At 41.5% G+C, this 11,335-nt stretch overlaps 1 long non-coding RNA gene across 2 annotated transcripts in view; it reads left to right on the top strand.

The window, feature by feature from the left end:
• LOC146080872 (uncharacterized) overlaps nucleotides 1–11,100 on the top strand; it is a 58,362-nt gene extending 47,262 nt beyond the window's left edge. For both annotated transcript variants that reach the window (XR_014475014.1, XR_014475013.1), the window contains one exon: nucleotides 10,090–11,100. This is a non-coding gene — a long non-coding RNA (uncharacterized LOC146080872). The remainder of the gene's footprint in view (nucleotides 1–10,089) is intronic.
• The last annotated feature ends 235 nt before the right edge of the window (nucleotides 11,101–11,335 follow it).

An 11,335-nucleotide genomic window follows, 5' to 3' on the forward strand; every position in this document is an offset into this window, starting at 1 on the left:
CCATGCCCCCATCCGAAAAGTTCCCTATGGGAAAAATCCGTTCGTTGGATTCAGCCTTAATATAAGGGCACTACCGTGCCCTTATAATATATATATATATATATATATATACCTACACAAATCCCATATACCTATGTTCATAATGTAGCTGCAGTATCATATCACATTTTTATCACAGTTACTTTTTGCACTTTTCTGTTTGCAGTTATAACATACATCTCAATTATAATGAACAAAGTGCTCGCAGCGGCTTTTTAAGGGGCTTTAAATCTTCCACTGGCAAAACAACGTTTCCCAACCAAACTGCATAAATATTTCTATACACATTAATGACACAGCACAGCTAGAGCAATTGCTCTATCAATTGAATAAAGTGAAGTTAACGTGTTTGTAAGTGTCGCCTTTCTGATCTCCATTTAGATATTTACGTGCTCATCCCTCTACTTCTATGGCTTGTCTAACAGCTACTGTATCTAAGCAGCTGCCGGTTGCACATTACACAATCCTTCTTTCACTTGTTTACATTTTTTGTCTGCCACACTACGGATTTATTCTGTTTATAGTTGATGTTATTTTTCAAATTCAACACACAATAGATTTACAGATTAAGATACACAAAAACTATTTAAAATTATTGGAATTATCAGATGACAAACGTGCTTATTTTTAATTGGGGTGATATATATATGCAAATACATTTTTTATGTGTTTGTTATACAGTAATAACACTTTACTTATACTGTACTTGGCCTGCAGAGCCTATCCACATAGACAAACTATATATTGTGTCTGGTTAGAAACATATGGGCAAATAAAACAATGCTGATGGCAATTTAGAAACTGTATGTTATATTGTATTAATTTTGATGCTAAAGGAAATTGTTGATAATTTTATTAAAAAGAGTGATTTATTGTATATTGTCTAGATACATGGCTTATTGACTTTGGCTTTAAGGCTTCAAAATTGTACAGAACTTTTGAAAATACATTATAAATAAATGCTACAAAACTTGGCTAGTTTAAATAGTACTGTAAATTCGGCTTTAGAGAAAAGTATATTTTGCTTTATTTACACTGTTTTGCAGCCCAAAGAAAAATAGAAAAGTTTAAGAGAGGCATTCAATTAGCCTTGGCAGAGTAACATGGCTGTTGGGCAAAAAAGGGAGTGCAATTGCATATCCACGGGCAGAACTGGCCCACAAGGGTACAGGAGGAATCCCCAGTGAGCCCCACTACCTGTAAAAAATTGTTAGTTTAATACATGGTCAGTTACCTGGTAGAACTGGGACATGTGTTACCAGATAATGTAATGTAGTAGTAATCTTTACTACATAATGGCCCTGATTCTTGTTTACTCGGAATGTGGCGAATTTGGCCCCGTTCCGCTGTTTGGGGGTCTGTGCTTAAGAATGTATTTTGATGCATGAGCAGAACCCTGCAACGAATGGCTTCGGCGAGTTACACACTGACCAGGCCGTTAGTTGCGGGGAGGGAGGACCGGGGGGGCAGTGATGGCGCTGGACCAAGAAAATGCCCAGCATTTTATGGGCGTCCCCATGAAAATGCTGGGCATTCCCATGGGTACGCGGGCAGTCCGATGCCTGCCAGGAGTGGGAAGCTGACGTCACAGGAAATCATCCGCCTGCCCCATCTTCGTCGTAGTGATTGTAAATAAAAGTCAAGTTAAGAAATAGTTTTTTTTATGATATAACCGGTGAAAAGCCAGAAAAATGAATTAGCCAAATATGTATGTTAATTTTTGGTGGCTGTTATGTCTGAAAGGATTCAAAACATTCTAGACTCCCGAAATCTTTGCATTTTTCACAAAATGCATCTGGTACAGTTTTTGTCGTGGCATCATGGAGGATTTTTGAGATCAATTGTTTGGGGGATAATGTATAATCCCATCCAATCTTATTTAAGGTACAACAATCTTCCAGCATTTTGCTTTCTTCGGGATGTTTTCAAATTATAGATAGAAAGCCTTCACTTTTTATTTGGTGTATTTGCCCATTTTAATTAATGTTGCAGAAATTCCCGCTTTGAATCCTAATAAACTCATGTTTGTTTTTTCACCATGGGGCAAATATATTAAGCCAAGTGAAGAGATAAAGTAGAGATGACGCATAAGCCAATCATTATGGCCCTTATTCTGGTTGGTGCGGTAATGTCCGCGTGCGTTCGTGCCGCCGATGTTTTGTGTCTGCGCATGTGCATAGGCGTCTCTGCGCATGTGCGAGCGGAATGCACGGCCAAATTCCGCATGAAATGTGTACACTACGAACAGGGGGTGGAGAGGGGCGTGAAGGGCTGTTTGGGCTCATTACCATATGCATACGCCCCGCGTTTCATGGGCGTTCCCATGAAAACGCTGGGCGTACGTATGGTAATGCGGCCGTGACGCACGTGTAGGGGGCGGACATATGACATTGCCGGATGTCAGCTGCCCGCCCAGATCCCTGCTTTTGCACGGAGAAATGCCTGTGTGGTCTGAGGTTGCGGGAGCTGGCGGAACACTCGGTCCTGCATTCGATGTTCTGCGACCATCGAATGATGGGGGAGGTTCCAAGAGATGGAGGAGGTGTATCTGTAAGAAATTTATTTGTGCTCCGTGCGGTCAGCGGATTACCGCATTCGGACGGAGTGAGCGATCCCTACGAAAGGCGGGGTTTAGGACGCACGGTCCTGGCCGCATATTCGGCTCCGGCCGCACTGACCAGAATAAGGCCCTATGTTTGGAAAATAACAGTTAGGAGTTGACTGGCTGGTGCATTATCACCCTCCACTTTATCTCCACTTTATCGCTTCACCAGGCTTAATACATCTGCCCCAATATTTGAAAAGGATCCATGTGTTTACTATGGAATCATTACTATCATATGGAATATATCTACTCCCCCCACCCCCTTCAACTTTTTATTTTGTGCATACAGATGTGTCCTTTTATATCTTGGCATGCAGCACAGTACAGCATGATAATTTATATGCATATGCCCGACAGTACTTCACATTGCAGCACCATTCGCACCATGCACACCTTTTGTTTTCTGTCCCATCTGGAGACAACATCTTGTGGTTCTTTCCCTGCATATATAGAATCTTTCAAATGTGTTCCTTTTATATATTTGCTTGTGCTGTGGCATGCTGTAGCATCTATGCCAAGAAAAAAGGGGCTACCCCAGTTGGTGCAGGCATGAAAATTAGTGTGCGGCACCACCAGGAACAACATTAGTGGACACATCTGTATGAGCAACATTATTATACCACCATAGAATTGACACATTGTCTGTTCATGTGGTTGCAGAAAATATGTATTGTCCCCGCCCCTCTCCAGGCTGCTGGTAGGCAAAAGAGAACATTGCTAGGTTTGATTGACTTTGCCACTTTTCGTAGGGCCAGTCACAGCCACTAGCAGCCACTATTGTATTTAATCACACACAGATCTGTCACAGTCCCACACTCAGTAAGCTGACTGTATGAAGACTTGGACAAAAAAACATAAATATAGTAGTGTATACAGTGACACAAAAATAACCATGAAAAATGTGTACATTTATTATTTATGTTAAATTTAATTGACACAATACAACAAACCTGTTAAAAGAACATAATCACAATTCCTAAACATAGAGTATGTTATAAAAAGAACAAACCCTTGTTTCGCGCTGTTTTTTTTTTATACGATTAGGTCTGTATTGGGCTGCCTCACCTACAAAATCCCCTGTTGGATAGGAGATGAAAGAAACATGAAATACAATTGTAGGATGGCACCCCTTGTGGATATCTTGTAATTAAATCTACAAAGCCTTCTGCATTATCTTGTCACAGAAGAATAAATCAAAATTCCGTAAATTTTCATATATTTATTAAAAAGTCTCTTTTTAAAAAAAGTATTAATAGCGTAATTCCAGACAGTGTTGTTTTATTATTTCTGGTATTTATACATGTAGAACTGGCAAACAGAAGAACCCCTTATGTTGGTTGTTCCGTTTGCCAATTCTACTTGTATAAATACAAGAAAGAATAAAACAACACTGTCTGGAATATCGCTATCAATACTTTTTAGAAAAATACACTTTTTTAATAAATATTTAAAAATTTACAGACTTTTGATTTATGCTCCTGTGACAAGATAATGCATAAGGCTTTGTAGATCTAATTACAAGATCGCCACAAGGGGTGCCATATTTCATATATAGAGTATGTACCTGTTTTTATTACACAAATGTTTACTTATATTATGTTGAAAACAATACACAACTTTACTGTTGCAAATGTTTGTGAAGTTTCCCAATTTAAATGTGTTGTCTGTAAATAGATTTTAAATATTGATGATATTGATCGATTCGATTCCAAATATATATATTCAAACTTCAAAAAGCTTTGCAATTAAAAATAACATTATCTTTAAATCAAAGTAAAAGTACACAAATGTTCAAATATCCCTAAAGAAGTTAAAGACTGAGGCTACCTCTTTTTTTTCACTTGTGAAAACCTTTTTAGGCTAATTGAATTCCTCCCTAAAGCTCAGACAGTTTGTAAAAATGTTGTACGACATCTGCTTGGTGTCCAAATAGTCTCCCGTATTGAATACAGTTATAACACTGCAAAAAAATCCCCATAATATGAAAATTGTAATGGCACTAAAGGTTTTATTACTAAATATCTTCTTGTACCAGAGATGGCTGATACTAGCATTAGCACCAATGGCAAATAATACTACAGCTAAATATGGTAACACTAATATTAATTAATTATTTATTTCTTTATTTATTTGTGTTTACTTTTTTTAATGACAGGGCAAGTATTATTTAATAATGTGGCATCATGCATGTAGCCATAAAATAATGAATGCTTCACTTGGCATAAAAAAGAACAATTTAAAACACCAATAAAGAATAAATATTAGCGTTAGTGTATATTGCTATAGTTACATTACCAAATTTATGTTAATGCTAGAATCAGCTTATTTCTGGTATGATTCCAGCACCGGGACTTAAATTTGTATCAATGAAAAAGGCATTAAACCAAGTTTTCAGAGCTCACATGCTCTTCTCGCATGGTACAAATAATAAAAGAACCCAACTCTTCTTAAGTAAGGAAAAAAGCCTGCTTTCCATTGATCTGCTCCATCACTAGAAACTGGAAGCAGCCCAAACATACAAAACATTCATATACACAAACACATAGAACAAAAATGTAAACTAAAATCAAAAACCATAGATACAAAACATATATATTTTTGAAAAATAATGTGTATTCTTAAAACAATTTTCAGTTATTGAAATTATTTTAATCTTAACATGTTCAATACACTACCACACTACCCTTCACAGAGTCGGAACTTACGAGTGGTTGGCCCAGGTGCAAAACTACATTTTTGGGCCCTCCTATTCCACTCCAACCCAAGTTCACAATATGCCACACAGCAGTGGGTGGCAGAAGTGGGCCCCTTAGTCTTCAGGGGCCCTGGTGCAATGCACCTGCTGCACCAATGGTAGTTCCGCCTCTGACCCTTCAGGTACCTTGGTGCCATCCAAATGCAGGTATCCAAATGATGGGGGAAATGTAATAGGATGAGAGATTCAGAAAGTGAGAGATTTGGTAAGAAATCTCCATTTTTTTTTAAAGTGGCAATCATTTACACTACAATACCAGTTTGATTTTGCAGTGTAAATGATTGCCGCTTTAAAAAACTGGAGATTTCTTACCAAATCTCTCACATTCTGAATCTCTCATCCCATTAAATCTCACCCCATATTTCTTCCATTACTACATAAGTAGTGTGGTAAGTGTAAACATGCAGGTATGAGGTAGGCAGTCATGGGCGGTACTGACCTCGGTGGAGTTAGTGTTACCATTTACTGCATACTGAAGAGGCGCATGGGAAGCAGAGCAGAAGAGAGGAGTAGAAAGAGTGTGGGGGGGCATGGTGGCACAGAATGCAGGGTAGGAGGGGGAACGCAGAGTGGCAGAGGATGCAGGGAGGGGAGTCGCAAAGTGGTGGAGGATACAGGGAGGGGAGATGCAGAGTGGCGTAGGTTGCATGGTGGCAGAGGATAAATGGAGGGGGAGGCTGGGTGGCGTAGGATGTGGGGTGACAGAGGGGAGTCGCACGTAGAGTGGCATAGGATGTGGGGTGGTGGAGGATTCAGGTAGGGAGGGGGGCATATATATATATATTTTACTGAGGCCACAAATTATTAATTGTGCCAATGCCATTATCCATGTTTAATTACCCAAGACCATCACCATCACCGGCTGCTGTGCTGTTTCAACAGAAGTGCTGCAGCCTGCTGTGCTGCCCTGCCCTGCTCCTGCCGCCGCCCATCGGATCCAGCCCAGTCCTGCACGCTGCTGCTGCTATGATCCTCACGTGGGCAGTGCAGGCAGGCGGCAGCCATCCTTTCTCAGGACCGCAGGAGCAGCTGTGTGCGCCTGCGCATGCGTACCAGCCCTCCGGTGGCCATTTTAACTTTGGGGCCTTCTTCAAATAGGGCACAGTGCCGCACAGGAAAAATTTACAAAACAACCGGCGCTTCACCTCAAAGCGGCTGCACGAATCTCTAATTTTAGCAACTACAACCTGCTAAAACAAACAAGTACATGTGACAAAAAAAGGTGGTTTAGAGATCTCTGCGCTGCTTATCCTCTCAATTGGTGATGGTCAGAATTTTTGACTCAAATAAAGGTTTTTTTTCCTCACGTTTTCACCCAAGATGTTATTTCTTCAGTGTAAGCCGAATCTCCACATATGGGGCAGGAAAGAGAAACAGCAAAAGAACAGACCGTCAGACACACTCCTTTAAGTAAAAAGGCAATGGAATAAATTCCAAAAAAAGGGGGGGATCCCAAAATCCCAAAGTAGATGGCTTACACGTGCTTACAAGTATAGCGTGTGTGACAATCCTATCTGGGTATCTTTAAGGGACCACCAATTAGTGCTCACAACGATATTAGCTTACATGTGCTTACATGCAAGATGTTTAGGATACACATATAAAGGTATCTTTTGCTGACTTTCTGTAGGACCACCAGTTATAGTGCTTATAATAGATATTAGCTTACATGTGCTTACATGCAAGATGCTTAGGGTACACACAAAAAGGTATCTTTTGCTGACTTCAAAACAACAATGCTCACACTGTCTTACGTATTGGGAAGCAACGCCAATCATACAAAGGTATCTTTCTCTTTGTTCAGGACAGGTGTGATGTCATATGCAACAAAGAAAATTCATTCATTTCCCTGCTGTCATATCCCTGACCTACGGTACGAGGCTTGGCCTGTCATTTTAACTTTTATGTTAAATAAAGCCTATGTCTTTTAATCATATCTGCACCACGAGGAGATGTTGTCTTTGTTGCATATGACATCACACCTGTCCTGAACAAAGAGAAAGATACCTTTGTATGATTGGCATTGCTTCCCAATACGTAAGACAGTGTGAGCATTGTTGTTTTGAAGTCAGCAAAAGATACCTTTTTGTGTGTACCCTAAGCATCTTGCATGTAAGCACATGTAAGCTAATATCTATTATAAGCACTATAACTGGTGGTCCTACAGAAAGTCAGCAAAAGATACCTTTATATGTGTATCCTAAACATCTTGCATGTAAGCACATGTAAGCTAATATCGTTGTGAGCACTAATTGGTGGTCCCTTAAAGATACCCAGATAGGATTGTCACACACGCTATACTTGTAAGCACGTGTAAGCCATCTACTTTGGGATTTTGGGATCCCCCCCTTTTTTTGGAATTTATTCCATTGCCTTTTTACTTAAAGGAGTGTGTCTGACGGTCTGTTCTTTTGCTGTTTCTCTTTCCTGCCCCATATGTGGAGATTCGGCTTACACTGAAGAAATAACATCTTGGGTGAAAACGTGAGGAAAAAAAACCTTTATTTGAGTCAAAAATTCTGACCATCACCAATTGAGAGGATAAGCAGCGCAGAGATCTCTAAACCACCTTTTTTTGTCACAGGGCACAGTGCCGCGGCCAAGCACTGAGATGCCGCGGCGGCCCTGTTAGGAAGGGTGGGCGGCCGCTTCTACTCTAAAATATGCCGGCCCACCGGGAAACAGCCCGGTTTCCTGGCAGGCCAATCCGCCGCTGTTTGGGACTGTTCCACAGATGTACAGGTGAAACCCTTGGGCCTGGGGTCCCACCTCTTCCTGCATGAAGCAGGTTGTGCAATTGTATTATACATCATGCATAAATTACATTTTACTGCACACGACTATAGTGTATTTTCTACAGAGCACAGCTGTTATTAATCTGGTACATTATCATCCATGCACTAGCCCTATTATACATTGTAATCCTATAGATTGCAAGCTTGCAAGCAGGGCCCTCCTACCTCCATGTCGGTTTGTATCTACCCAGTTTGTTTACTCACTGTTGTTTCAATTGTAAAGCGCAACGGAAGGTACTTGTATATTATCACGGCGCCCATCGCATCGCATACCAAAAGGCATACGATGGTATGCGATGCGACGCGATATCGCGCGATGTTGTACAATGTCATACAATTTTAAAATTGTATGACATTGTATATGGCATACAATGCCATACTATGCGATGTGATTAAAAATTGTATAAGCACCCTAATGGGTGCTAACAATCTTAAATGCATCCTACTGGGTGCTTACAATCTTAAATGCACCCCATGCCACCCCCCACTATAAACGTGAACCCGAAGCATGGCGAGCGACGGCAGTATGCGTCCTACAACCTTTTCATACCCCCACTATCCACGTCGGCGTGGACTTGATTTTATAAAGTGTGGCGAGCGCAGCGAGCCACCGAGCCCGAAGCGTGGCGAGCGGATGCGGATACCTGTGAAGCCCGCGAGGGGACGCGTTTACCTGTGAAGGTATCCGCATCCCCTCGCCACGCTTCGGGCTCGCCACACTTTATAAAATCAACTCCACGCCGACGTGGATAGTGGGGGTATGAAAAGGTCGTAGGACGTGTACCGCCGCCCCTCGTGGGCTCGCTGCGCTCGCCACGCTTCGGGTTCACGTTTATAGTGGGGGGTGGCGTGGAGGTGCATTTAACATTGCAAGCACCCATTAGGGTGCTTAAAAGCACCCATTAGGGTGCTTATACGATTTTTTATCGAATAGGGGCTAAAATTGTGTCGCATCGCATGCCATCGGGTGCATGGCATGCGATGCGATCAAAACATTGCGCGACCAATATCGGGGGCGCCGTGATAATACACAAGTACCCAACGGAATATGCTGCGCTATATAAGAAACTGTAAATAAATAAATAAATATTATCTATATATAATTATCAAAGGGTCCAGACCATGGGTCCTCAAACTGCGGCCCTCCAGATGTGGTGAAACTACAAAACCCAGCATGCCTTGCCACAGTTTTCCTATAAGGGAGTGTTAAAACTGTGGCAAGGCATGCTGGGAATTGTAGTTTCACCACATCTGGAGGGCCGCAGTTTGAGGACCCATGGTCCAGACCATGCACTTACTAATGGTTAGTAAAGGTTCTAAGCTTGTACCTTACTGGAGTATTTTCCAGATGGGCCCTTCATACTACAGTCCTACATAAAACAGTAATTGCTATAATAATATGATCTTATAGCAAAAATATTGTGCAGTGCTGTATATAATCTAAACAGTATAAGATGTGTGGCGGGATGTAATGCCATCTGAACTCAGCAGCTGTGCGGGATGCTGGACGGACTCGGATGTTTTTTTTAAAGGGCAATCACTTTCGAGGCATTGTTTTACCTTTTAGGTGATTGTTCCTTTAAAAAAAGGTTCCATTTCAGGCTAGCATCCCGCACAGCCGCCGAACTCAGAGGAATTACATCCTGCCAATTGTGCTAGGTCTCCCTCTTTCTTCTTCTCCAACACACAAAAAAGCAAGTCAGAAATGTTGGCAGAAGCTAGGCACCAATTCTTAGATTCCTTCAAAGTAGAACTAAATATGATCAAAATACAAGTATCGTTATAGGATGTATGGTAAGAACAATGTAATAAGCCAAGTAAAAACATACAAAGGACTAAACAATGTTTTAGCGAAACATATGAAACACTTACTTACACTTTGTTTCTTTCACTAGATGCGGATAATTATGATCAGGAAGATGAGAAATAACCACCACACATGTCAGCCTTCTACCTGTCGGCTGCCCCAGTACATTCACCTACAATAAAGCCCTTCGGAGAAGATACAATCCTCAGACATAGTGGGGGTAACTGTACTAAAATGGGAGTTCTACCGAAGAGGGAATGTTACCCATAGCAACCAATCAGATTCTAGTTCTTATTTATTTAGTGCCTTCTAGAAGACAATATATAGAATCTGATTGGTTGCTATCTTCAATAGAAATCCATCTGGTAAATTTACCCCTCAGTATCTGGAAACTATTCATGTACCATATGACAGACATGAGCCACAAGATGATGGATTGCGATGGGTTATTCTTTTTCAAGACATTTCTGTGTTGTGAATATTATTTGAATACTATGAATGGTGAATATTATTTAATCACATAGGACTGATCTGTTTTCCTGGAGTGTTGTGATTGTATTGTGAGTGTGTAGTCCAAATTCCGTGCTCATTTGTAGCATGCCAACATGTGAGATGTGACAATCCTTTTGCCCTGCATTGCCATCCACATGCAGAGGCATGGATATTCTGCATAGGCTGGCATTGCATTGCATTTACATAAGGTAGTAAGCAGGCTGCGCCGCTGAGACAGTAAAACAGCTGCAGATGCATCCCCAGGGAATTGGCTGTGCAGTACAACATAATTAAATTGCTAATGCAGCAGTCAGCATCTGTAGTAAAAATTAAACAGAGAATGTGAAAATGCTGATCTTCAAAAAAAAAAGGAGAATTGCAGCTGTGTGCCCACAGTATCCCCACCAGCTAATGAATAATCGGAAAATAAGAGGGTTGGAACCCGCACACCCTAGCTGGGGTAAAATAATATTCAGAGATTTACAGTAGTCTGAAGCTCACTTTCTTATCGTGTTATTCTTTCCTTTATCGAAATGTATATTGGATCCAGAGAACCTCAAAAACACAAGACAGAGAAAATCCTCATGTGGGTTTTGCTGGGGCAGGATAAACCTACAAGGGCAGGTTTGTCCTGCCCCAGCAAAACCCACCACAGGATGCAGGAAGCCCCTCACCTCTGCTCTGGTGTTTGTACGGCGGAGCTTCCCTGCCGCTGCTGCCCCAGCCGCCAGCCACAGTCAGCAGTGATGTAGGTGGCAGGCTTGGGGATGTTCGCGGTGGCTCGGGAGGACTCGGGCGCCTGAACTCTTCAGCGCTCCTGAGTCCCCCTGAGCTGCCCCAAA

This window comes from Crinia signifera, chromosome 5 (genome assembly GCF_055691185.1).
Source record: "Crinia signifera chromosome 5, ASM5569118v1, whole genome shotgun sequence".
Taxonomy (NCBI): Eukaryota; Metazoa; Chordata; class Amphibia; order Anura; family Myobatrachidae; genus Crinia; species Crinia signifera.